Source organism: Halichoeres trimaculatus, unplaced genomic scaffold, assembly GCF_033239565.1.
Source record: "Halichoeres trimaculatus isolate MK-OKI-2021-1 unplaced genomic scaffold, fHalTri1.1 fHalTri1_scaffold_4, whole genome shotgun sequence".
Taxonomy (NCBI): domain Eukaryota; kingdom Metazoa; phylum Chordata; class Actinopteri; order Labriformes; family Labridae; genus Halichoeres; species Halichoeres trimaculatus.
The window spans coordinates 37,959,020-37,983,033 of NW_027437182.1; the positions used below are offsets into that span (position 1 = coordinate 37,959,020).

The 24,014-nt window shown below is 46.6% G+C and overlaps 1 protein-coding gene across 2 annotated transcripts in view; it reads left to right on the top strand.

The window, feature by feature from the left end:
* Positions 1 to 24,014, top strand: part of dab1a (DAB adaptor protein 1a) — a 381,277-nt gene that overhangs the window by 130,215 nt on the left and 227,048 nt on the right. Inside the window, exon 1 of one of the 2 annotated variants that reach the window (XM_074668251.1) lies at positions 4,805 to 4,819. The exons of the other annotated variant lie outside the window; for it this stretch is intronic. The gene's annotated coding sequence lies outside the window, so the exon portion shown is untranslated. Of the gene's footprint in view, positions 1 to 4,804; positions 4,820 to 24,014 lie in introns of those variants that run through there. 2 annotated transcript variants of the gene reach the window in all.

The window sequence follows — 24,014 nt, forward strand, 5'->3', positions numbered from 1 at the left end:
GTGTGTGTGTGTACACCTGTGCGTACCTGTAGCAGCTGTCACGAGCATGCTGTCTAATCATCTAATGTGTCACTCTTCACAGTGGAACAGACTCTCCACTCTGGTCTCTGCCACTCCTACGCGAGCATGAAACCTCTTTGATCACTGTGTCTGTCTGTCTGTCTGTCTGTCTGTTTTCACCACTCCGCTTTGACAGTGTCAGTGTTTGATAGTCTCTCTAATGCTGCAGTCTGTGTGTACTGTTACATCCGTGAGAGGAGTACTCGAACCCATCTTTGACTGCTTGACTTCAGATCCCGCTTGACTTCAGATCCCGCTTGACTCTAGAACCTGCTTGACTCTAGATCCTGCTTGACTCTAGATCCTGCTTGACTCTAGAACCTGCTTGACTCCAGATCCAGACACACACTGGGACCAGGAGTTGAGGGCACGCCTCTACACTGGAGGCTTGCTTGTGTGCTGCCACTCTGGATCCAGCATTAAATAAGGAAAAAAGCCAAGTGGTGACAGAATTTTCTGGTCCCTGGGCGGACAGCCATCTGTCAGGACTCAACCTACTCACCATGTCACTCTTCTTTAAAACACCGCCTCTTCACTATACAAGACTTCTGAACCACACAGACACAAAATCTACAGTGCACAAAGAGGTTTTTCTGGAAAGAGCTTTTGAAATGTGTAGGAAGAAGTCGTAGTGTATTTAGGAACACACACATCAGCTTTTCAGGACTCTGACATACAGTGAAAGGGATTTTCTGCCCAATTATGAGAGAAACAGCTGAACCCAGGATTTAGCCCCCAGCCTTGATACACAGCTCACATCTCTGAACAGACCCAGACAGACCTAGGCCGAACTTTCTTCTTCTCTTCTTAGCCTTTCAGTGACATCACTCAGTCCTGAAATCCTAGAGATGTTGTTTGAATGAAAGAGTTCCGTCCAGGCCGAGGTACTTTGGGTCCTGGTGGGACTTAAGGGGTTTCTTTTCTACACCTCCAGCTCCCTTTTTGTTCCCTGTAGTTGAGATGGAGTGCTGCCAATACCCTGAGGTGACTCTTGCTGAGGTGTTGTTGAGGCAGTTGTCCCAGTTCTAAGGGAGATGTGTGTGACTGGATCTGCATGACCTTGATGGATTGACCCTGCTGGTTGCAGGCTGGATGATGACAGAGCCTGTGAGCAGGTTGTCTGTGTGACAGCAGAGGCCGTGCTCCCTGACAGACCTTCCTCTATCGCTGTCTAATATGACTGCAGGTGATGCACGGCGCTAATTAAAACAGATTACAGAGCCCTGCTGTGTTCCTGCCCTTCAGTAACAGTTCCCCTCTCTGCTCCTCTCTGCTCCTCTCTGCTCTCTGCCAGTCTAACAGCTCTTTGTCTCTCCCCTCTGTCTGTGGAGCTGGTATTAGATGCATCTGATAATGATTGTGTGAATGTTATCTCTTATTGCCATATTATAGACACACATGCAGGAGGGCTTCTCAGCGTGACCTTATTAAAAAAAGTCATAACCACTGGAGGAGGAAGTGAAAGAGACGAGAAAACGACGCCACAGGTAATGAGGAACTCACAATGACATCTTCAATGAGCGTGAGAGCCTGGCTGAGGGAGGAGATGACACTGAGGCTTAGGTGGACAGAGCAGAGGGTGATGGATTGGTGTGGAGCAGGGTGTAGTGTCGCTGCTGTGTGAAGCCTTTGGGCTGAAGCCTCCACTGAGACCAGGTCGTGAGAAAGAGATCACAGACGTCCATACATCAGCTCCTCGTTCCCGTTGACCACCTGTATCTCTGAGCCGCTCTGTCAACGTCTCAGCCGATAGATGGATGCTGGAACATTTCCCTCCAAGCTCTGTGTCTCTGCCTCAGTCAGTGTGTGTCTGCTTCTCATCTTTCTGCAGGACCATGGCGCTCACACATATTTCTGTTTGGTGAATAACAGCAGCTAAAAGTGTGTGCTTATGGTTGTGTGTGTGTGTGTGTGTGTGTGTGTGTGTGTGTGTGTTTGTGTGTGTGTGTGTGTGTGTGTGTGTGTGTGTGTGTGTGTGTGTGTGTGTGTGTGTGTGTGTGTGTGTGTGTGTGTGTGTGTGTAGGTGTCTGTATCTGCCCAGGCTTGGGATTAAATGTCAGTCTGGCAGATTGATGTTTCCTGTGAATGAGCGAATCCATGGCACTCACAGATGGGAATAAGAAAGACAAACTTAAAAGCTCACACACTGTATTTACACTCCTTCCAGAGTGCAGCTGTGTGTGTGCTGTCTGCTGCCGGTCCATGCTCTACATAGGATGAGTGTGTGAGCTCAGAGGGCAGCAGGTTAAATGCTTCCTCACTCTGCACATGCAGGGTCACACACTGCTAATGTGCTGAGAGTGGCTGGCAGGGTGCCACGCAGAAAGGGCAACCTGCTGCAGACTCGCTCGAGTGGAAGAGAGAGTGTGTGTGTGTGAGAGAGAGAGAGAGTGTATGGGATGAACATATATAAGTGTGTGTGTGTGTGGAGGGGGGAGAGTGTGTGTAAGTGTATGAAGAGTGATTCACAGAGGAGGCTGGGGGATGAAGCTCTGCTGCAGCTCTGGCATTCATCCATTTTTGGAGAACAGCTTTATCATCGTCTCCTCTGTGGGTGACCTCACTAATGTGTGTGAGTGTGTGTGTGTGTGAGTGTGTGTGTGTCCAGTCACAGAAACTCTCAGTTCTTTTCATCATTCAGCGGCTGTTTTCAGAGCTGCAGCTCTCCCTGTCTCCTCCTCTGTCACTCTCTCCTGCCTTCAGCGGCTGATCTGGCCTCTCCTCCATCATCCTGATGTCTCCATGAAAACATACTGAGTGATAAAGTTCGTCTGATGGTTCTGTAAAATTCAGAGGCTGTTTTTCTCTGAGGATGTGTTTTAAGAAGTCAGATCCAGTTGCAGGCTGAATGAGGCAGTGGCGGCTGCTGGTCAGTCAAGGAGGGGAAGCTCATTTTTTTCCGGCCTACATCATAAATGTGTTAATGTATTTAAACGTAAATTCTACCCTCCGTTCCTTTTTCAAGAAAATGATCTGTGACCCTGTCTTACCAACCGGGTGTTTTTTCCAGGGATTTTACCAATGTTCTCTCGATGCTTGTTGTTTTTATGAAAGGTAAACTTGCTGGGAAACGATAAAGCCTCCGGATCAGTCCAGAACAACTGTGAAGATGCTCCAATGGAGGGTTATACTTCGAGATCGCGGACTGGCTCATTTCCCTGTCAATCAAAAAGGGATTCGGCCTCAGACAGACCATCCAATCATCATGCAGAAGCCTAGGGTCCAGGCCACTGCCCCTAGAGACGCTGAGCATCTGATGGGCGGGACAAATCCCAGCGTTTATCCAATGACCGTCCAGTTTCCACAGTGGAACAACCCACTCTACGCTTCCCCACTTAAGTCAGAAGATGCTCAGCGTCCGACTATGTTAAACGCGGAGACGCTGCGGGGATGAATGAGAAAGTGGTTGAGCCAGTTACCTGTGATAGGTAGCTGAGTCCGAACAAAAGATGAAGGAATTCATATTTTGTCAATGAAATGTACACACAGCAGAACATATCACCACTTTTTTGGGGGGAAGCTGAGCTTCCCTTGCCGTCTAAGAGCAATCGTCACTGGAATGGCGGCATATGTATTTCACATCCTCTCTTATTAAATCAATTTGAGATACAGTGTTGACCAATGTTTGTATATGACTATAGAAAGTAAGGCTGAAAATGACTTAATACACGCTTTTATTTTGAAACGTGTCTAAAACACTTGACCTGAACCTGAGCCAGTCTTCCTTCAAAATGTTCTGCCTGCATTTACAGGCCTGGTAGTGGAGTTGCTTCACTGTGGAGGTCTGCAGAGAGTGGGGGTCTGACAGTGGAGGTCTGCAGCCAGACTGTTCTGGTAACTAAAGGCTCAACCCTTCCATGCTACTTTTAGAGACCCTATGTACAAAAAGCAGGCCTGCATGCTGAGAACACAGTGACCCACACGGATAAGACAAAACAATGAGATCTTTAAGAAAAGAAGGCTTGATGCCATTAAGCCCTTTGTGAGTCAGAAGAAGAATTTTAAACTAGATTTTATAGGTAACCAGTGTAGACACTAACATTTGAGAGATGTGCTCGCTCCTCCTGGTCCAAGTCAGTACCCGAGCTGCAGCTGAAGAGTCCTTATAGACTTATTAGGACAGCCGGATTCAACCTGGAGGAAACTGAAGCAGTTTCTCTGCATGGCTCAGGGACTAGATGTGTCTGATTCAATATATAGCCGAGGTACCAGGAGATTGTTTTCCTCCTGACTGCAGTTGGCATTGTACCAGTTTGACCACCACGATGATGAGGGAGCTCAGTGCGTGTGGATATAAACAGGTGTCTCTCCTTCCACTCCTGTCCATTTCTGAGGTGATTCTCACCCCTTTCCCACCACAGCTGCTCAGACTGCTGGACAAACACTGTCACAAGAGGTTGGGGCAATAACAAAGTTGTGATTCTGATCCTCTGGTCTGGCTTCTTCCTGCACAGATGGGTACTGTCTGCAGTTCTGGTGCTGCTGCTCTGAACCTGACAGAGCTGTGGTTTATACGTCCTTGAAAAGTTCTTCATACTCTGCAGCTCTCTGTTCACAGACAGCTGTGTGCAGGTTGTAATAGTACTGTTTAAGAAGGTTATTGTCCCTCTTTGGTGAGGAGGGAGGGCTGACAGACACATGAGGAATGACGTTTGTCACAAAAAGTTTCTGGGTTTACCACATCCACATGTTTGCAGTAATGCTAATATGTATGTTTCTCTTCCTCTCCCCCGCCTGCCTCCTGGATCAGCTGTCAGAGGTGAGTACCTTTTTATCTGAACTGCTATCAGCTCTGTGACTGCTGTGAACATGCTCTGTTTATGAGGCACTGTGGCTGAATGACACCAGGAGAGCCTGGAGGACTGGTTCACAGCCTCCTTTTGACTTCTTTTCTCCATAAATTAGCGTTTAGGATCCTGAATGGCTCTCCATCTTCTGTGTGGGATTTTATGGTGTCAGACAACAGTGGCAGTGTGTTCTCAGTGCACCCTCCACAGTCCCACAGTGATACCAGATTTCTCATTTCAGGCCTGAAAGAGACGGCATGCCACATTTACAGCATTAAGTCTGGAGTAGTCATGCTGGAAATGTAATTCATTTGACAAAGCCCAACATTGTCCAGACTCTGCAGTTTATACCCGAGCCTATTTGGCCTCCACAAATCCTCAGGAAGTGGGCATGTTCTCTGAGGAGCTGTCCTTGGTGCTGAACACACAAGAGATTTACCGTCTCTGCTGGCGTTTTCTGCTGCAACACACTGTAATAAACGCGCTGTTTGGGAGCCATGACTGCATCAGAGGCGTGAGGAGGAGGCAGCCTTTATGTTGAGTAGACAGTTTGTGGCAGAGCTCAGGAGAGGGGAATATGTTGTTTTTGGTGCTTTTCAGGCTGTTTGTTTTCCCTTCATTCCCCCTCTCTCTCAGTTTTCCTCTTTCTGTCAGCAAACGTTTCTGCCAAATGTAAATATTCAAGAACAATCCATCACAGTCCAACATGATTTCAGTGTTTGATGATTGCCTGCGCTTGGGAAATGTCTGTCAAACACACAGACGGCATGAAATAAATATTAGTTTGGTCCTCTGTCTTATGAATTCTTAAAGACAGAGCTGCTGTGATCTGATGCCTGCTGCGGCTCAGTCTACAGGACGTTACTGAGTGTAGCAGCAATGCATCATGGTCCTGCTGTCAGACACAAAGCTCATACCTCCAGTGTTGACGTGTTATTGTTTCTGACTGGAATTGAATTGTGTTTTTTCTGAGCGCTGTTGTTTTTGTGAGTGAAGGGCCCACAGGGAGCCATTACAAACCCACTGTGTAGTTTCAAAATGCCCCGGCATCAAGTGGAATATCTGACTGGATGTTACCCGGCTTCTCATAAAAAACACACATTTCAGCAGCAGTGTGGAGTCTGACAGCAGTGTGTGTAAGTGTATGTGTGTGAGTGAGTGTGTGTGTAAACAGATGGAGCAGAGCAGAGATGGCAGCAGCTTCAGAATAGTCTTCACCTCCTGCTAGTCTCTCTGTGAAGAGGAGTGTTAGCTCACTGCTCGGAGAGAGACACCACAAACACACACTTTCTTTAAGAAAACACACACATACACACACACACACACACACACACACACACACACACACACACACACACACACACACACACACTCTGGAAAGAGAAAAGGAAGTCTGCCAGCTGTGTACATGTGTGTCCATCCACTGTTTCTGGGATAATCTGTGTCTGAATGTAAATGTGCACGTGTTCATCTGCTGTACAAGACTCACAGTCTGAAGCACTGTAAATAAGCACTGTAATTAACGGCCTCGTTAAGAGGTAGCCCTCCTGCTGGGGCTGAGGAACACACACACACTCACACACACACATACACACACTATATAAAGCATACTAACACTCATCAACATATGCATAAACTTAGTGACACTTCTTTAATGCAGAACAGAAACCAAATGCTGCTCACGGTGGCTCAGGTGGTGAAACTGCTAGAGCAGGTACCTCTGGATGGGTGTAGCCATGGGTACCAGCTCCAGCTGTGGGCTCCCATCAGTCAGTTCTTTGAACCAACTGGAGGCTGGATCTATTGGGGGTCCAGAGGATCAGGAGCTGAGCACTGGAGCCAGAATCAGGCCGAGCGAACGCTAACACAACGTTTCCTTCACTCTGAGTGTCTGCTTCAGACCCACACAAGGATCTGATCCACTGTGGACCGGACACACCTGAGGCTCATCAAGCCAGTACAGCAGTTCCAACTGACGTGTGTGTCCTCATGAGCATGAATGCAGGTCAGTCTGCGTGTCATCAGACTGTGACGCTGTGAGTCCAGCTCACATGTGATCCACATGGTTTGAGTAACGAGGGAACCGCAGCACACTGTCCCTCCTCACACACACACCTCCCCCCACAGTTATCCTCCCTCTCTGGCTCTGCTTCAGGGACATGCATATGCAAATTCTGTGCTAGATTACTGATTATAGTTTTCAGCATCAGCGCTTCAATTAGTGAAGGCAGTGGTCATGCAGAGGAGACGCTGAGGTCAGAACAATATTTAGATTCAGATCCAGACTGAAAATAAAATCATCCACTTCACAGGACTCTGTGGGAAAGCTCGGCTCTCAGGAACTCACTGGCTAACATTTGGCTTCACTGGAGATCCATAAATAATTCTCAGATGATCTGTGTGATTATATTAACACTGAATGCCTTCTAATAACAAACAGCCTCTGATTGAATCTCCTCTCTGAGAATCAGATCCACAAACAAGGTTTTTATCCCTGGAGGAAAACTAGGTCAGAGTACATTAACTCTCAGAAACCTCTGCTGTGAAAAATGAGGCCAAGGAAGTGTACCAGACTGCAGTTTCTCTAACATCCACACGAGGCAGTCACCAGGAGAACAGGGAGCCGATGATATGTAGCTGTTATAGTGTGTGTGAGCTGGAGTCTTTCTTTGTACACACTGAACAGGATGAATATATTTATAGTGTGTGTATTTTATGTTGAAATGAGACCACAATAACGGATTTTTCCCTTGATGTGGGGGGTGATTTGCCTGACAGGTAAAAATGTAAGAGGTTTACCTCTTTACCACCTTTGGGGCAGTTTGCAGATAGTCACAGTGAGATCCACAATTTTTGGGCTTCACAACAACTCCATGGTAGAAAGAAGAGGGTCATATCACAAAAATACTGTCTCAATAACATAAACAGCCAATAAAAAAAGTTAAGGCCCCCCCCCCAGAAGAAAGTTATTTTGAAAAGTTAATGTAAAACTATGAGTACAGACAGGATTCAGAATATAACCATAGTACAGACAGGATTTACACAGGATTCAGTATATAACCAGAGTACAGACAGGATTCAGTATATAACCAGAGTACAGACAGGATTCAGTATATAACCAGAGTACAGACAGGATTCAGTATATAACCAGAGTACAGACAGGATTCAGTATATAACCAGAGTACAGACAGGATTCAGTATATAACCAGAGTATAGACAGGATTCAGTATATAACCAGAGTACAGACAGGATTCAGTATATAACCAGAGTACAGACAGGATTCAGTATATAACCAGAGTACAGACAGGATTCAGTATATAACCAGAGTACAGACAGAATTAAGACAGGATTCAGTATATAACCAGAGTATAGACAGGATTCAGTATATAACCAGAGTACAGACAGTATTCAGTACATAACCAGAGTACAGACAGGATTCAGTATATAACCAGAGTACAGACAGTATTCAGTATATAACCAGAGTACAGACAGTATTCAGTATATAACCAGAGTACAGACAGTATTCAGTATTTAACCAGAGTACAGACAGGATTCAGACAGGCTTTAGTATATAACCAGAGTACAGAAAAGATTCAGACAGGCCTCCGTATATAACCAGAGTACAAACAGGATTCAGACAGGATTCTGTCAGGACCAGCTCCCTGGACCTGTACTACGAAGCTGGATTAAGTCATCCAGGATAACTCTGCGACAACTCTCTGAACTTTACCGGATCTCCTTTATTCAGATCTGCTGCACTACGAAGCTTGTTATCAACTCGATAAGTGAATCCGGCTGGGATCTGTGTGCGCACACATGAAATAGGCGTGGTTAACAGCCCCGGAGCATTTTCAATGGACACTGGAAAAGAGAGCAGCCTACTTTACAGTGGAGGAGCAGCAAATAATCCTGCACAAATAAGAGGAGTACCGCAGTATTATCCAGGCCAGAAGCACGACTGAGGCTGCGAGAAGCTGGAGGGATTGCTGCCAAAAAATCGCCAACTCTGTGAATGCATAAATTAAAAAATGCTGATATTAATAGACCTATCTCATCATGTGACGACACGGGCAGTTAGGTCCTTATTCATTCATGTTGTCAGTCAGTGTGCCCTGCGATTGACTGGCGACCAGTCCAGGGTGTACCCTGCCTCTCGCCCAATGATTGCTGGGATAGGCTCCAGCCACCCGCGACCCTAAACAGGATAAGCGGTATAGAAAATGGATGGATGGATGGATGTCAGTCAGTGTGTGTGTGATCAGCATCATATCTGACATCATAATTGGAAAGAGTCCACTCTCCTACAAATCCCAAGGAAAAGTTCATTATAGGCAGTTTGTGTTGCAGATGCAATAGCAGTGGGGGAAAAAGGACGTGGGAGCAGATAAAGAATAAATATAAAAACATCCTTCAAAGTGGTCAGTATGAACGATTCCATTTGCACACATTTCTACTTTTCCCTGATGATGTCTCAGTTATGATGATAAGCAAGATATTGTTTGTTCACAGCCCATAATAAAAATCGTTGGGCCAAAAAGTCAGGGGGTGGTCCCACGCTGGAGGACTTCACTCCGACTGAGCAGATTGGTGACTGTGCGGTCTTTCATGCCCGCCCGAGAGAACCGATTGGTCAGCGGGCGGTCCGTCACACCCTGTGAGCTCTTATCCTGGAACTTAACCTGCTCCGGACCAGGTTTGGTGTTCAGCATCAGTTACCGGGGCAACGTGTCTGGATAAAAAGAGATCCACATTCGTAGTACGGAAAACCCGAAACTTATCCTGGAAGTTATCTCGCTAAGAGCTAATCCAGCTTCGTAGTACAGGCCCCAGATCTAGGGATCTTTGATTGTTTTGTTTTCTTTCTGTGCTTGTTTTTCCTTTTCTCACCCTTCTAGTTACTTCACTCCTGGCTGCTCCTCCTCATACCTGCTTGTTTGCTTCAGCCCCTCCCCCTTGTGCACCACCTGTGGCTTGTTAGCTATCACCTCCCTGTGTATTTAAACCCCTGTCTCTTTGTGTCCTGTGCCTGATTGTTTGTTTTCCCTAGTGAAAGTTTGTTCCTCGTGTGTCTCATTGTTTTTTGACCTCAGCCTGTTTTTGGTTTTTTCCCTTTGCCTGGTGTGGATACCTCTGCTTGATTTTGGCCTGCCTGGTTTTTTGGACTGTTTCTGGCTGACCTTGTCCTTGCCTGCTCCTTGTGGATACCTCTGCCTGCTAGTTATTAATAAAGACTGATCTTGTTCCTATACTCGACTGTGTCTTGCTTTTGGGTTCTTTTTACAAGGTTCTTGACAGATTCAGTATATAACCAGAGTACAGACAGTATTCAGTATATAACCAGAGTACAGACAGTATTCAGTATATAACCAGAGTACAGAAAAGATTCAGTATATAACCAGAGTACAGAAAAGATTCAGACAGGATTCAGTATATAACCAGAGTACAGAAAGGATTCAGTATATAACCAAAGTAAGACAGGATTCAGTATATAACCAGAGTACAGACAGTATTCAGTATATAACCAGAATACAGACAGTATTCAGTATATAACCAGAGTACAGACAGGATTCAGTATATAACCAGAGTACAGACAGTATTCAGTATATAACCAGAGCACAGACAGTATTCAGTATATAACCAGAGCACAGACAGTATTCAGTATATAACCAGAGTACAGACAGGATTCAGTATATAACCAGAGTACGGATGGGATTCATTATATAACCAGAGTGCAGACAGAATGTGTAGACCTCTTAAGGTGAGAGTGTAAAGCTTCTGGTTAATGTGGCTTGCTGCAGTGTGCAGAATGCGTTCTCCCAGCATGCCTCATTGTTTCAGTCAGTGTTATAAATGCTGATGTGATTTGAACCTGGTGTTGTGATGAACAGGTGTGTGTGCCTGAACGCTGTGAGGACTCATTGTTATGTTTGACTCCTGTTTGGTTTGAGTGCGTCCCTCTGATCTGTTTGTAGATGGTAATGATATAACAGAGGTTTACACCAAAGCATCTCCTCCTTCACTCCCAGCTCGTTGTTATGCATGAATGGCCATTGAAGCACCCACCGACACACACCCACATACACACACCCACACACAGCTCAAAGACCATTTGCTACCTGCTGCATTCTGTCTTCATGACGCAGCTCGCACCAGGGGACTCACAGCCTATCATTTAGCCCTTATCTTACTGCTGGAGGTTGTTTGTAGGGGAATGTGTTTCTATGTGAATATGTGTGTTTATGAGTGTGTGTGCCTTTAAGCAGCCATTTCTATGCCTATAGAGCAGGCAGCTCTATTTACTGCAGCTTGATATGCTCCATTGTTTCCATGAGAGTCTTGAAAACATTTTGCACTGGCTCTGTGTTACTTTGGATAGTGACTGTTTCATGGAATGGGAGGAATAACAGGAAGTGTATTAAAGAAAGTAGGATGGTTGGTGTTTGTCAGTCTATATGAGAGAGCTGGTTGTTGTGCATGCATTAAGTTGCGTGCAGGATGGAGGAGGAGCTGAGCCATGAGCTAGGATCAATGCTGCAGGTCTCATTTAGATTCCAATTACAGCCATTTCTGATCAATTGGCTCCTCTCAACACAGAGAAACTGATACTCTGTCTTTGATCAATGACCACACACACACACATACACACACACACACACACACACACACACACACACACACACACACACACACACACACACACACGCACACACACACACACACACACACACACACACACACACACAAACAAACAGGCACAGATGTGAAGCCGTCCACACGTGTTTGATCGATGCTCAGTGGGCCTGAGAGCAGGATCTGCATTATTTCATGCTCCGTTGTTTTAATTGATCGCAGGATGAAATGATAAGTGAAAGAATCTCTGTTGTGGGTTTATTCGCCTCCTGGAATCCACAGGCAAGCAGACGAGAGGAGTTTGTCCTTGGACGTGTTTTTATGATGTCTGTGTTTGATCTTGAAACACGTTACAGGTATGTGTTGAAGGACTCTGCAAAACACAGCTGCATGATGATAATGATGACGATGATGATGATGATGATGATTATGGTGATGCTTTTCAAGTAGAAACAGTGATTAATTCATCTGTACTTTATCTCACACACCTGTCTTCAACACCATTCATCACTAAGTTTTATACAGACTGAATCTCATCAGGGTCCTGGCCTCTTATTGGCTGAAGGGTTGGAGAGTTTAATACGAGTCTACCTGAAAACCACCACCTGTAGAAACTTGATCCAGCAAAAAGCACCATATGCTTGGACTGAAATCTTTTTAACGCTGTCCTTTAGATTTTCAAAAGTATCTATTTCAGTTCCCACCCACAACATGAAACCTTTCAACTGTGAGTCAGCCTACGGAGAGCACTGTCATTCAGGCTGCTGCTGCCAGGCCACAGGTCCACTCTTTAAAAAGAGTTATCTTTGTTGATGAAGAGCAGCATGGAGCTGCATCCATAGTCTGAATGTGGTTTCATGCAGGAGCTGGTGTACAGACAGTCTGAAGGATTGACCCTGAGCTCAGCTTCAGCTCTGAGTTCAGTCCACCATGGTGCTGGTGTCTGGCTGCGTGTGTTCTGTGGGATGTGGTGTATCTTAGAAATGTGCTTTAATTTAAATGGAGAGGATCACTCACAGACGGTTCAACCTGGATGTTACTCTGGCTAATGAGGATGAACCTCTGCTATTACGATGCAGCTTTACTGCAAAATTTGATTTTAATCTTTGCTGTAGTCTGAACTTTTACAGAGCAGCTCAGACAGAGCTGATGCCCCAGTGATTTTTTAAATTGAATAATTCGCAAAAACCCATACCTGAGGTGCTACTGGAAGGCCTCCTTGATGTCAACATCCACACCACAAACTCACACTAACCCCCAGAAGTCTGTTTTTAAACCTCATCAGGACGTTTCTGAAGGGCTCGCATTACTCAGACATAAACCATACCCCACAACAACACAGACTTCAAATTCACTGTTCTGGGCTGGTCTCCAAATCCTGTTCAGTCACAAAAACACACAGAGAGTGACATCATATGGAAAACATATGTGCTGAAGATGTCTAGAGCCCTGTTTCCACCACGCAGTTCAGTTCAGTTTCTCTGAGTACAGCACACATTTTGTGGTGTTTCCTTTGACCTATACTGTCCAACTTTTTGGTACTTTTCTGTTGGAGTGCCAGATTACACCAATCTAACCCCAGAAGGGGAGCTAGTAATGCTGCAGACTGATTGGTGGAAAGAATCATCACTTCCTGTGTGACAACACTTAACCCTGCCATGTTTAAATCTCCTGAAAAAGAACGTTCTGTGCGTTTGGAAAATGGTGTCACCAACAGCAATCCATGGTGTCCTTTTTTTTCTTCGTTGAATTTATAAGCGGGGTACACTGTATCGCCCCTCTATGCTGTCATGCTATCATGTAGCTGATGTGGGTATTAGCATACAGCTAACATGCCGCCCACCAGGAAGGGCACAGTTGGCTGTGGAAATACAAACAGGATCAGGCTTTACTGATCCTAACCGGACCACTTTGTGAAAACAGAGCTTAAGACTTTTTAAAATGACACTGTAACACAGTGATACAGTTATAAATGATCCATTCTGGGAGTATTACAGCTTGTGTATGGTCCTAGAGTTCAAATACTCCCAATCGCAGTTGCAATAAAAGGAAAAAAGGAAAAAACAAGGTTATACTGTATCTGCCTGCAGCATTCACATAGCACTGACCAATCAGGCGCTAAGGTGTTCAAATGAGCATCTGGACTTTGTTTCTGGACTCTAGAAGAGTTTCTGTTTCTGGACGAGGAAATCAGTGAAATCGAGTTATTTAGGGTGGGTGGTGTTAAACCCACGGGCAGCTGACCTGAAATGAGGCACACACACTCTTCACAGATACACTCACACACACACTCGTGCTCTCTCCCAGTGTGTGCCTGTGTCAACATGTTTGCTTTGTTTGGCTGCGTGGCTTCATTCTGTTGACTTATTTTCTGCATCAGAAACAATCGCTGCAGCAATTGGGAAGAGGATTAATTTTATGCAAATGTATGCAAATAAGTGTGACACAGAACTCCATCCGCATCACTTCTATGCAAATGATGTTTGCTAAACAGGCACTTTTCCCAGCCCCCTCACATCCCACCCACCCCTCAGCCCACTCTCCTCACCCCTCCTCTCCCTTCGAGCATGGCCCTGCATGCTTCCCTTTTTATCCTTTTCCCCCTCGCCCTCTTTCACACTTCCTTTAATCCCCTCTCCACCCTTTCTCTGACTTGGCCAGCACCTCTGCCCAGTCTGCTCCCCCCTTATCCCCCTGCTCTGTGATCCCCCTCTCTTTCCTCCCCCTCTCATCCCTCTGTGTGCTGCATGGCTGTTAGTGGTGTGAGGAGGCACTAATGGAGCTTGAGGAAAACATTGTCATAGTGCTTGGAAAGCGCAGAGCCGGGAGGCATGCAGGAGGCAGCCAGGAAGGCCCGACATTAGACTTGCTAATGGAAGGTTAACAGAAGAGAGAGGAGAGGAATGGAGAGGGAGAATGGGAGGAGCAGAGGAGATAAAGAGGATGAGGGGACTCCTGAGGCAGAGAGAAAAATGAAAGATGGAGGAAGAGAAAGTGTGACAACGAGGAAACAGGAGACAGGGGAGATGGCAAACAGTCTGATCCTCTGTTGGCCTGTCCTGCCAGCACTGTGTGTGTGTGTGTGTGTGTGGGGGGGGGGGGGGGACTTCTTCCTCCCTGCATTTAGCAATCCTCTTTTCTGGTTTCCCATTTCATGAGATTGTAGCATCACGCGTGACACTTCCCTTCAAAGAGAGGGAAGAAGTGTGTGTGTGTGTGTGTGTGTGTGTGTGTGTGTGTGTGTGTGTGTGTGTGTGTGTGTGTGTGTGTGTGTGTGTGTGTGTGTGTGAGTGTGTGTGAGTGTGTGTGTGTGTGTGTGTGTGTGTGTGTGTGTGTGTGTGTGTGTCTTTGAATGTAAGGGAACCCATAAACCTCCCCCTATCCACCCCAACCCCCATGACTCCCCCAAACATCCCACAGACAGCCCCCCATGACACTTAGCTTGGGCTTCAAACAGGAAAGAGGTCTTATAGATTTCAGTCCTTCATGGTCTGAGAAACATTCTGTTTGTCAGAGTGAGCCACGCTGTGCCGAGCAGGCTACTAACCCCAGGTCAGAGGTATCAAACCAGCTAGCCCAATCGCTGCACTTTCCTGAGTGTCCACTAGAGTCTGTCTCTAGCAGTAAGTCAGTCCCCATAGAGCTCCATGTTTACAGCCTGGTGCATCTGAATGTGAGTTAACATACGGACTGTGTATCTCTGCAGCCAAAATGCCCAACCAGAGGTTGAAAAAGGAGTCAACCCCCTGAATGGCGTCATGGTGGCTCCATGGTCCATGGTCTGTGATGGTGGCTGTGTGAGCTCTGAGACACAATGACACAGTCAGACTCAGAATAAAGTCTGTCCAAACAGATACAGTCTCTCTGGTGAACTGCTTCTGTGAGTAATTCTCTTCTCTGCTGCAAGTGCAAGCAAAGCAATACAGCTAAGTAATATTTCTGTGCAGAGCAATACTGCCTGTCAGCATTATATAGATGAGTTGATGTCTGTGTGAGTGTGTGTGTTTCTGTGTGTGTGTGTCAGATCCATTTAGACTGCAGGTGTATCAGTCAGAGTCAGGAGCACAGGCAGAGTTCTGCGCTCCATGCAAAGTTAGCATCATGTCTGCTCGCATGGAGATCAGAGCTGAGTAAGATAAACTCTGTGGTCTTTCCTCAGCAGCTCTTCTGCAGATTCAATAAAGGTAAATTCCACTGTTTCAAGTGGAGGAAGGATGGAACTTAGAGACACACTCATGGCTTGAATGTAGGCAAGTTAAGATGACATCACTTCACCTTTTGTGGAAGTTGTTGCCAAGGTGTAAGAGCACCACCCGCCTTCAAGCTAACAGGCTAAGTTTAGAACATACTTCATCATTTAGAGAGGAGATGAGGTGAGGAGTCAGTGTGACAAAGAGTCAATGAGACAAGGAGTCAACGTGACAAGGATTCAATGTGACAAGGAGTCAATGTGACATGGAGTCAAGGTGACAAGGAATCAAGGTGACAAGGAGTCAATGAGATGAGGAGTCAACATGACAAGGAGTCAACGTGACAAGGAGTCAACGTGACAAGGAGTCAATGAGACAAGGAGTCAACATGAAGAGGAGTCAACATGACAAGGAGTCAAAGAGACTTGGTGTAAACAAGATGTGGTGTAAACAAGATGTGGAGTTCACATGACGATGAGTCAAGAAGCAAGGAGTCATCATGGCAAAGAGTCAATAAGACATTGGGCTCTAATTTCAAAGACCAAGCGCAAGCGCAGGGGCACCTGCCCTGCACCGGCCTTTGCTGTGCGGACAGGGCGTGACCGGCGCAGTTTGCAAGTTTCCTGCAGTGCCAAGAGAGGCGCAGTCAAGGCGCAGAGGAGCGCAGAGGTGCCCGTCCACGCATCCCTCCGTGCAAATGGCAGAGAGGGAGGAGAAAAGCCGTGAGTGGGTTTAACACAGCCGAGCGCTGTTTTCACCAATCAAATGAGCGCCTCTCCTCACCTTTAAATGAGCAGCGGCCGAGGTGCAGCGTCTGATTGGTCCGAGTGATCCCCAGCACCGCGGAAACAGTGTGCTGGAAAGAGCCGGCTGCAGAGACGGTCAGAGCCGCTGTTCCTGCAGCAGGAGAATGGACATTGGGGAGCATCGGAGGTCACCATGTGGGCCAGCTCCTGGGACAGATGTAATCTGTTCCTTTGTCATCAATAGGAGTACAAAATTAAGAGACAGTTACACAGCTGGCTTATCCATTCAGAATACTTTTGATCCACCTGCACTCCTGGTTTGTCATCGCCAAATAGCAGAACCTTTGGTGATACACTGTATACTCTCCCAGTGTCTCCGCCTCATCCTCCTTACAATAATGTACTCCATCTTTTTAGATCACTTTAAACATAAAGACTAAAACAGAGAAATATGGGAAATCACGGGTAAATCCTAAGTGACATACATTTATTTTCTCTCTTTTTTCTTCGTCTTTTCTCTCCCTCTTTTCTTTGAATTAAATGAAATGAGAGAAGCCAGATATATACTCAGTATCAAATGTTAAGGCTGTTTATTGTTTAATTTTAAGATGTGCATCAAACTTCCAGCTGCCGTCAGGTTAACTTTCCATTATGACAAACGGCTTTAATCTGACATCAGATGTGACGGGACAGTTAATATAGATATTAATGTATATGCTGGTTCAGATGGTTACATTAAATAGTGATTGCTGTGATTGTTTATTGCATTAAAATGTGCCTGACACTCTGGAAACCTGCCTCTGAGGCTTTGTTGACATGTGCCCACATGTGTGCCTCTCACCAAATTACAGCTACGCTTTGCGCCAAGAATAGACCAGGTTGGAGCTGGCGAGCTTTCTGCGCTGTTTTTGGCACAAATTTGTCACTGCGCCAACATGAATCTGTCGACACCTCCCCCTGGTGCGCCGTCAACTCCCCCTGGCACGCCGTCACACCCATCTCTGCGCAGACGGTTTACCAAATTGTCAAATTGGCAGCGCATGGCGGTGTGCCGCCCAAAATTAGCACTGCGCAGGGTGCGCCAGGCTTGCGCCCCCTGTGCTGCGCCACGGAATTAGAGCCCATTATGTCAACAAGACGAGGAGTCAACTCAACAAGGTGTCACTATGACATGGTGCAATATGGTGCCACACTGTGCAACGCCTTAATACTTGGTGGGACATGGTGCATTGTGGTGCAGTTTTCATTGCCTGACTCAAGGTCCATGACAAAACAGGAAGGAGACTTTCAGCACTGCCAAGGCTAATGGTTTGTTTAACATAAGTTAACCCAAAAAATTAAGATCTGTGAACATGGGGTGTATTTCTCAGTGCAGCCATTGGTGTAAATGTGAATGTGCGTGATCATGGTGTGTGGGGGTGTTTTCAAGCAAAACAAAGACAGACCAAAAGAACATGTGGTGGCTGGGATGCAGAGGCAAAATAAGAGAGACACTGGGCAGTGGCAGGGCTGGGCTTTCAGGCCCTGCAAGGGCCAGGCCCAGGTTATCCAATCAACCCCTTAATATTCTGCACCCAAGGGCTCGCTGAGGCAGAGAGGATCACTCAAGGCAGAGGAGGCGCAGCAAGCTAAGAGACAAACATCAGGGCCGTCACACTGTGTAGTGAGATGTAATGCTGTGGTGAACATGATGTGATGTGGTATGAGGTGTAACGTGAGGAAGTGCAACTTGACCAAGTACAACATGTGGAGGTGCAGAGTTTTCACCCAACTCCTGTGTCTGTCTCTGTGGCCCTGGTCAGTATGAGGATTCTGAAAGGATGCAGTGTGGACCACAAGCATTAAATGATGATAAGTGGTAGCGTACTCTAGCACGCTGTTAGTGAATGGTGTCAGCCTTGCCCATCCAGAGGCCAGGCCTTGACTTTGTTGACTGTCTTGTAGTGAGATGCAGGGTTCCCCAGCCTGGTGACCCCTGGATGGAGCATGGTTTGACCTCTTTGCTCCAGCTGCAAAGGGGGCCCCTCAAAATTTTTGGTATGTGGCACATTTGTTCTTGTGCAGCCTGCAGCAAGATGCTCCTGCTTCCACAGCGTTGCTTGTTTGCGTCATGAGTTACTGAGGTGCTGCTCATTTTACTGTGCATTACCTTAGCTGTAGAACTCAAACCCATGACTGATCACTTCACATCACTCTGTCTGTGTCAGAGCACTTCAAACCCAACATCTCCTCCATCTGCTCCATCTGATCATCTACCTGCTCTCTCTGTTACCTGCCAGGTGACTCTCAGCTCTTAGCCTGTGGAGTAAACTGTGATCAACCAGCAGCACCAGCTACACAAACAGGGGCTCACACTGATACACACACTGCAGAGCCCAGGGACAGACACTGTGTGTGTAACAGACAGAGTGAAAAAAAGAGAGACAAGGAGGGAAACAAACAAACACACACACACACACACACACCGCACACACACACACACACACACACAGGAGTTTGCCAACAATACAGATTTATGTGGTAATACATAAATGGCTTCTCAGTTTGTGACAGTGACATCCACACTGAGATGGCCTCAGGCTCTCTTCCCTGTGTGTGTGTGTGTGTGTGTGTGTGTGTGTGTGTGTGTGTGTGTGTGTGTGTGTGTGTGTGTGTGTGTGTGTGTGTGTGTGTGTGTGTGTTCTGTACCTGCACACTGCAGTGTCTAATCTGTCTGCTGTGCTCCACCACACGCTGCTCTTTGGTCATGACAAACATCTCACTGTGGAAGTGTGTTTGCAGCTACATAACTGAAGTATATGCCTGCAGCTATCGGCCCAGACAAGCATGCTGTTGCTGCAGACAGACACACACACACACACATGCACACACACACACACACACACACACACACACACACACACACACACACACACACACACACACGCACACACACACACACACACACACACACACACACACACACACACACACACACACACACACACACACACACTGAGCAGTGATATAAGAAGTCCTATCTGTGTCAGATGTTTGGTTGTGTTTGATCCCAGAAGGCCACATGTGTTTTTCTGTCAGGTTGTGTGAGAGCAACGTTTCTGCTTTCTAACTCACTCTGTCTCTGGGCTTAATAGACAGGAGGGTAACAGAGAGAACGGAGATGGATGGAGGGCTGGAGAGCGAGCAAGAGATGAGAATGTGCAGAGAGATGGAGAGGGGATGAGAGTGGTGGAGAGAGAAGGATGGAGGAAAAAGACGATGTCAGAGTTTGATTCCTTCAGTTGACAGAGGAGGTGCATTATTGATGTGTGTCCTGTGCTGTGGCTAAGACTCCCAGTGTGTGTGTGTGTGTGTGTGTGTGTGTGTGTGTGTGTGTGTGTGTGTGTGTGTGTGTGTGTGTGTGTGTGTGTGTGTGTGTGTGTGTGTGTGTGTGTGTGTGTGTGTGCATGTCAGCATGTGTGTGTATCTATGTGTGCTGTATTAGCTTGTCATGGTGGCACAAAAAAGTCCCACAGGGGAGCCACCTGTCAACACCTCCACATCACAGGGAGCTGCCTCTGCTGCATTGACCTCATGAGACGACCCACTTACTTACACACACTTCCTGAGACATCAGTAGGAGGGAACTGTGTGTGTGTGTGTGTGTGTGTGTGTGTGTGTGTGCGTGCGTGTGTGTGTGTGTGTGTGTGTGTGTGTGTGTGTGTGTGTGTGTGTGTGTGTGTGTGTGTGTGTGTGTGTGTGTGTGTGTAATGAGTCCCTGACACTGAGCGATGGCTCTCTGCTCTGAGCTCCGTCTCATGAATTGTTCAGAGCGTCCATGCAGACAGAGCTCCTCACCATCACACACAGACACAGCAGAACATGATCGATCCCTGGTGTCAGCGTGGATGTCCAGCCCAGTATTAACAGGCAGCAGCTCCACAGACCTGTTCATAGCAGGCGCACTCATTGATCAGGCTGACGGAGAACAGAATAATGTCTGCCATAGTCTCACAGCCCCAGGTAACATCCAGGTAATATCCTCAGCTGAATCATCCAATCTACAACTCGTACGTCTGGATGGTTAAGATGAAAACTCATCATCTCTGCTGAAACATGATGCTGTCTGGACCTGTTCACCTCCTGGATGATAATCCTGGATCATACTCAGTGTGGCCAAGCCCAATCATCACTCCTATCCCTTACCCTCTGCTCACTCTTCCCCTTATCCCTCTGTTTTAAGGCTAAGGGAAAGGGGTTAAAAAACATTTCTTAGTAACAAGATGCCACTCAATCCCTGCTTTGTCATCACCCCTAGATGCTCGCTGGCTGTCGTAGGCAGAGGGACTGTTCATTCATCTCCAAACAAAACACATTTTTACAAACTGATGATAAACTGACATCAGATTAGGGTGACACATTCACAGCTAACAGACAAAAGGAACGTAAGTTACAGTATTTAAAAGCTATATTATGTAGCTTCTAAATACTGTAACATTAGCTTGTCATAGCTTGTGTAGCTACTGGAGTTCCTGAACGCAGCTTAGCTTTCTAATCATTCATGAAACACCAAAGTGAACTCCACTGCAAACCTGTCATCCCAGTCCGTCATCCATGTAGCTGGTAAGCAAAGGATTGGATATCTGCTGAAATAATATCCATATCATGGGAAATTTGTTGTACCCGTTGGTTTTTGGTGAGGTCTTGGTTTGTCTTCATTTCAAGGGCTTTGTAGCTCTTAAAGTTACAGAGAATTGGGGCACCACTACAATACATGTGTGTGTGTGTGTGTGTGTGTGTGTGTGTGCGTGTGTGCGTGTGTGTGTGTGTGTGTGTGTTCCAGCTGTAGGTCCTTCAGCCTGTCAGTACGTCAGACCGTGGAGACACACAGCTGCTTCCTGTGAGCCGTCCCTGACATGTGTCACAGATGGACAGCTGGCTATGATGAGGAAACACTGGTGCACCACACACTCTAGCTCTCTCTTTTTTAGCTTTTGATTGAAGTCCAGAGACATGAACAGGGACCGTAAACATGGGGAAACTCTCAGCTCTGAGTCAGGTCGGGCGTGGGGGTGCGCCAGTAGCTTGTGAGGGGGAGATTACACTAACTAAAGAGGGGAGCTTTGGGGGAAAGGTGTCTTCTGAGGGCTGTTTTAAAAGGATCAGGGCTGGGGTGCTGTAGATTTGAAGAGGAACAGAGTTCCACAGAGCAGGGGCTGCTCCTAGAAAGGCTCTGATGCCAAAAGATCTTGAGGGGGGAGACCCCGGTCAGAGGACCCTAGGTTCTGGGATGGAGAGTGCTGGTGGAGGAGGTCAGACAGGTATAGGGGGTGAGAGCATGGAGGGGTTGTAGGTGAGGAGGAGGAGGTGAACCAGTGGAAGGGATGGACAGTGTGGGTGACAGGGCTTGGTGTGAGGGAGAACCCTTGCAGCTGAGTACTGCTCATACTGGAGCAGGTCCAAGGCCTTACAGGGGGCTCCGAGCAGGACTCCATTAGTGTGGATGGGGAGTTGATGAAAGTATGGGGCTGTTTACATGACGACAGTTTTAGGGTGAAACACAAAAGTGTTGTTGTGTTTGGGCCTCTTGTTTACATGGAAACTGCTGTTTTGGACAAGACAGTAATATCGCCACCTAAGGCCTGGCATGCTGATTACAGTCCCCAAGCATTTCCATTTTATCCCACATTGTTTTAATTGCATTTGTAGATGAAACGTCGTGTAAACAGGACCTGTGAATGAGGGTCTGAGCCACAGAATCTGACAGGCACCACAGGACGGCAGATGCTCCTAAGGTGGCAGAAGGAGGATCTGGGGGCAGATCTGATGTGTGACTGGAATGACAGGTTAGAGTCAAAGATGGCAACAGAGGGTGGATTTTAGGAGACTGAGAGAAGGAACAGCTGCCTACATGAGGGAAGAGATCCCCAACCTCCTGGAGCAGAGCCTCAAGGGCCACAACCATGAGCTCAGTCTTTCACTTGTCAAGTTTGAGTCGTTTGTCTGAGACTGGGCCGAGCATCACCAGTGTAGCAGTGGAAATGAAGGGCATGGTCACATGATCCAGGCTTTTCAGGAAGACTGTGTGGGAAAATGCATCAAAGGTATCAGAGAGGTGAAGGAGCAAACTGCTGTTTGTGAAGAATAGCTTCTTCTCTGAGGTCTCTCTTTCTTCTCAACTGTGTACACGTGAATGATGACACGAGCCGGTTCAGTTGTTGGTAAAGCACAGAAAAACACACTGAACACAAACAGCGTTAAAAAGTTCTGGAGTCAGATTTGCAGGATGCTGAGGAAACTGTTCATGTTTTGAAAAATCAAACCTTGTTGTTTAGCACATAGCTGTTTGATTGAGACACCTGTGAATTCTTTCTGACGGTGTAACAGCTGATCCTCTGCTGTTAGCTGATGTTGCGTTCATAGAGTCTTTCTGAAGTGCTGTCTGTTTCTCAGACTTGAGTCTGCTCCCACACTAACACAGACTGAAAAAAACTCAAGGCAACACCTGAATCACTGCAGGCTGATGAGTGAGAGTTTTACAAGCACCAGGGATCAGAGAAAAGCTGCTGCCAGTAATCACTGAGGAGCAGCCGGCACAGAGTCTGTGATTCCACACCACGTACCAGAGAGGAGGGCCCATCATCAGCTCATCCTTCTCCTCTTCACAGCCTTCATCACACTGAGGCCCATCACGTCCTCCACACCAGGTGACAGCTCAGTCTGTGGCTCCACATCTGTAAAGTTGGAGTCAGCATCATGGAAGTCAGTAAGCGCTCCTTTCAGATTCTCCACCTCATCACCAGCAGCTCAGACACAGGAAGCAGCCTGACCGACAGGCAGCAGAGTGGGGCCTGTGGTTGTCCTGAGCAGCAGAGTGAGCAGCAGCAATGAGGAAAAGGTCGTCAGCTCCTTATAACTCACAGGTAGCAGCACCTGTGGTTGGACCATTGAGCTCCAACTTTCTTGATTCCTTTATTGCACGTGTCAAACCCAAAGCCTGCAGGCCAAATGTGGCCTGCCATGCCATTTTCTGTGGCTCATGAGAGCTTGAAAGGTCTGATTGTCTTCCAACAGAGAAGTCAAAAGGGAGTTGACCATAAATTATGTTTTCCATAATACTTACCCATTATGTTGCCTGAAAAGTGGCAGCATCCTGCCACTGAATTGCAGTGTTTTCACATCAGTGCCATTTTCCAAACTGGTGGAATTGAGAAAAAAAACACTGATTCCAAAATGTCCAGGAAGAGAAAAGTTGGTGCAGAGTGAAGGCTGTTTCGGGAAAGATGGGAAGGCCCATATATGTTTTTGTTTCATGAGTAAAACTGATATGTATTTTGCCGTGGCGAACCGTGGCCCCAGCCACTGGGCCTCCAGTAGGACCATTGGGCCACACGTGGCAATAAACAATCAAACAAAGAAATAAAAACAATAGCAAGAATCATGTGACATGGAAGTTCAGCATATTGATAGTTTTGCGAGATTACAAATTTATCATGTGCCTGAACACTGCAATACCTAACACAACTTCAAACAATTAAAAAATTAAGATATAAAATTGAAAAAAATCAACTTAAAATCAATCACTATGCTTACAATGGGCCTCATTCACGAACAGTGCGTAC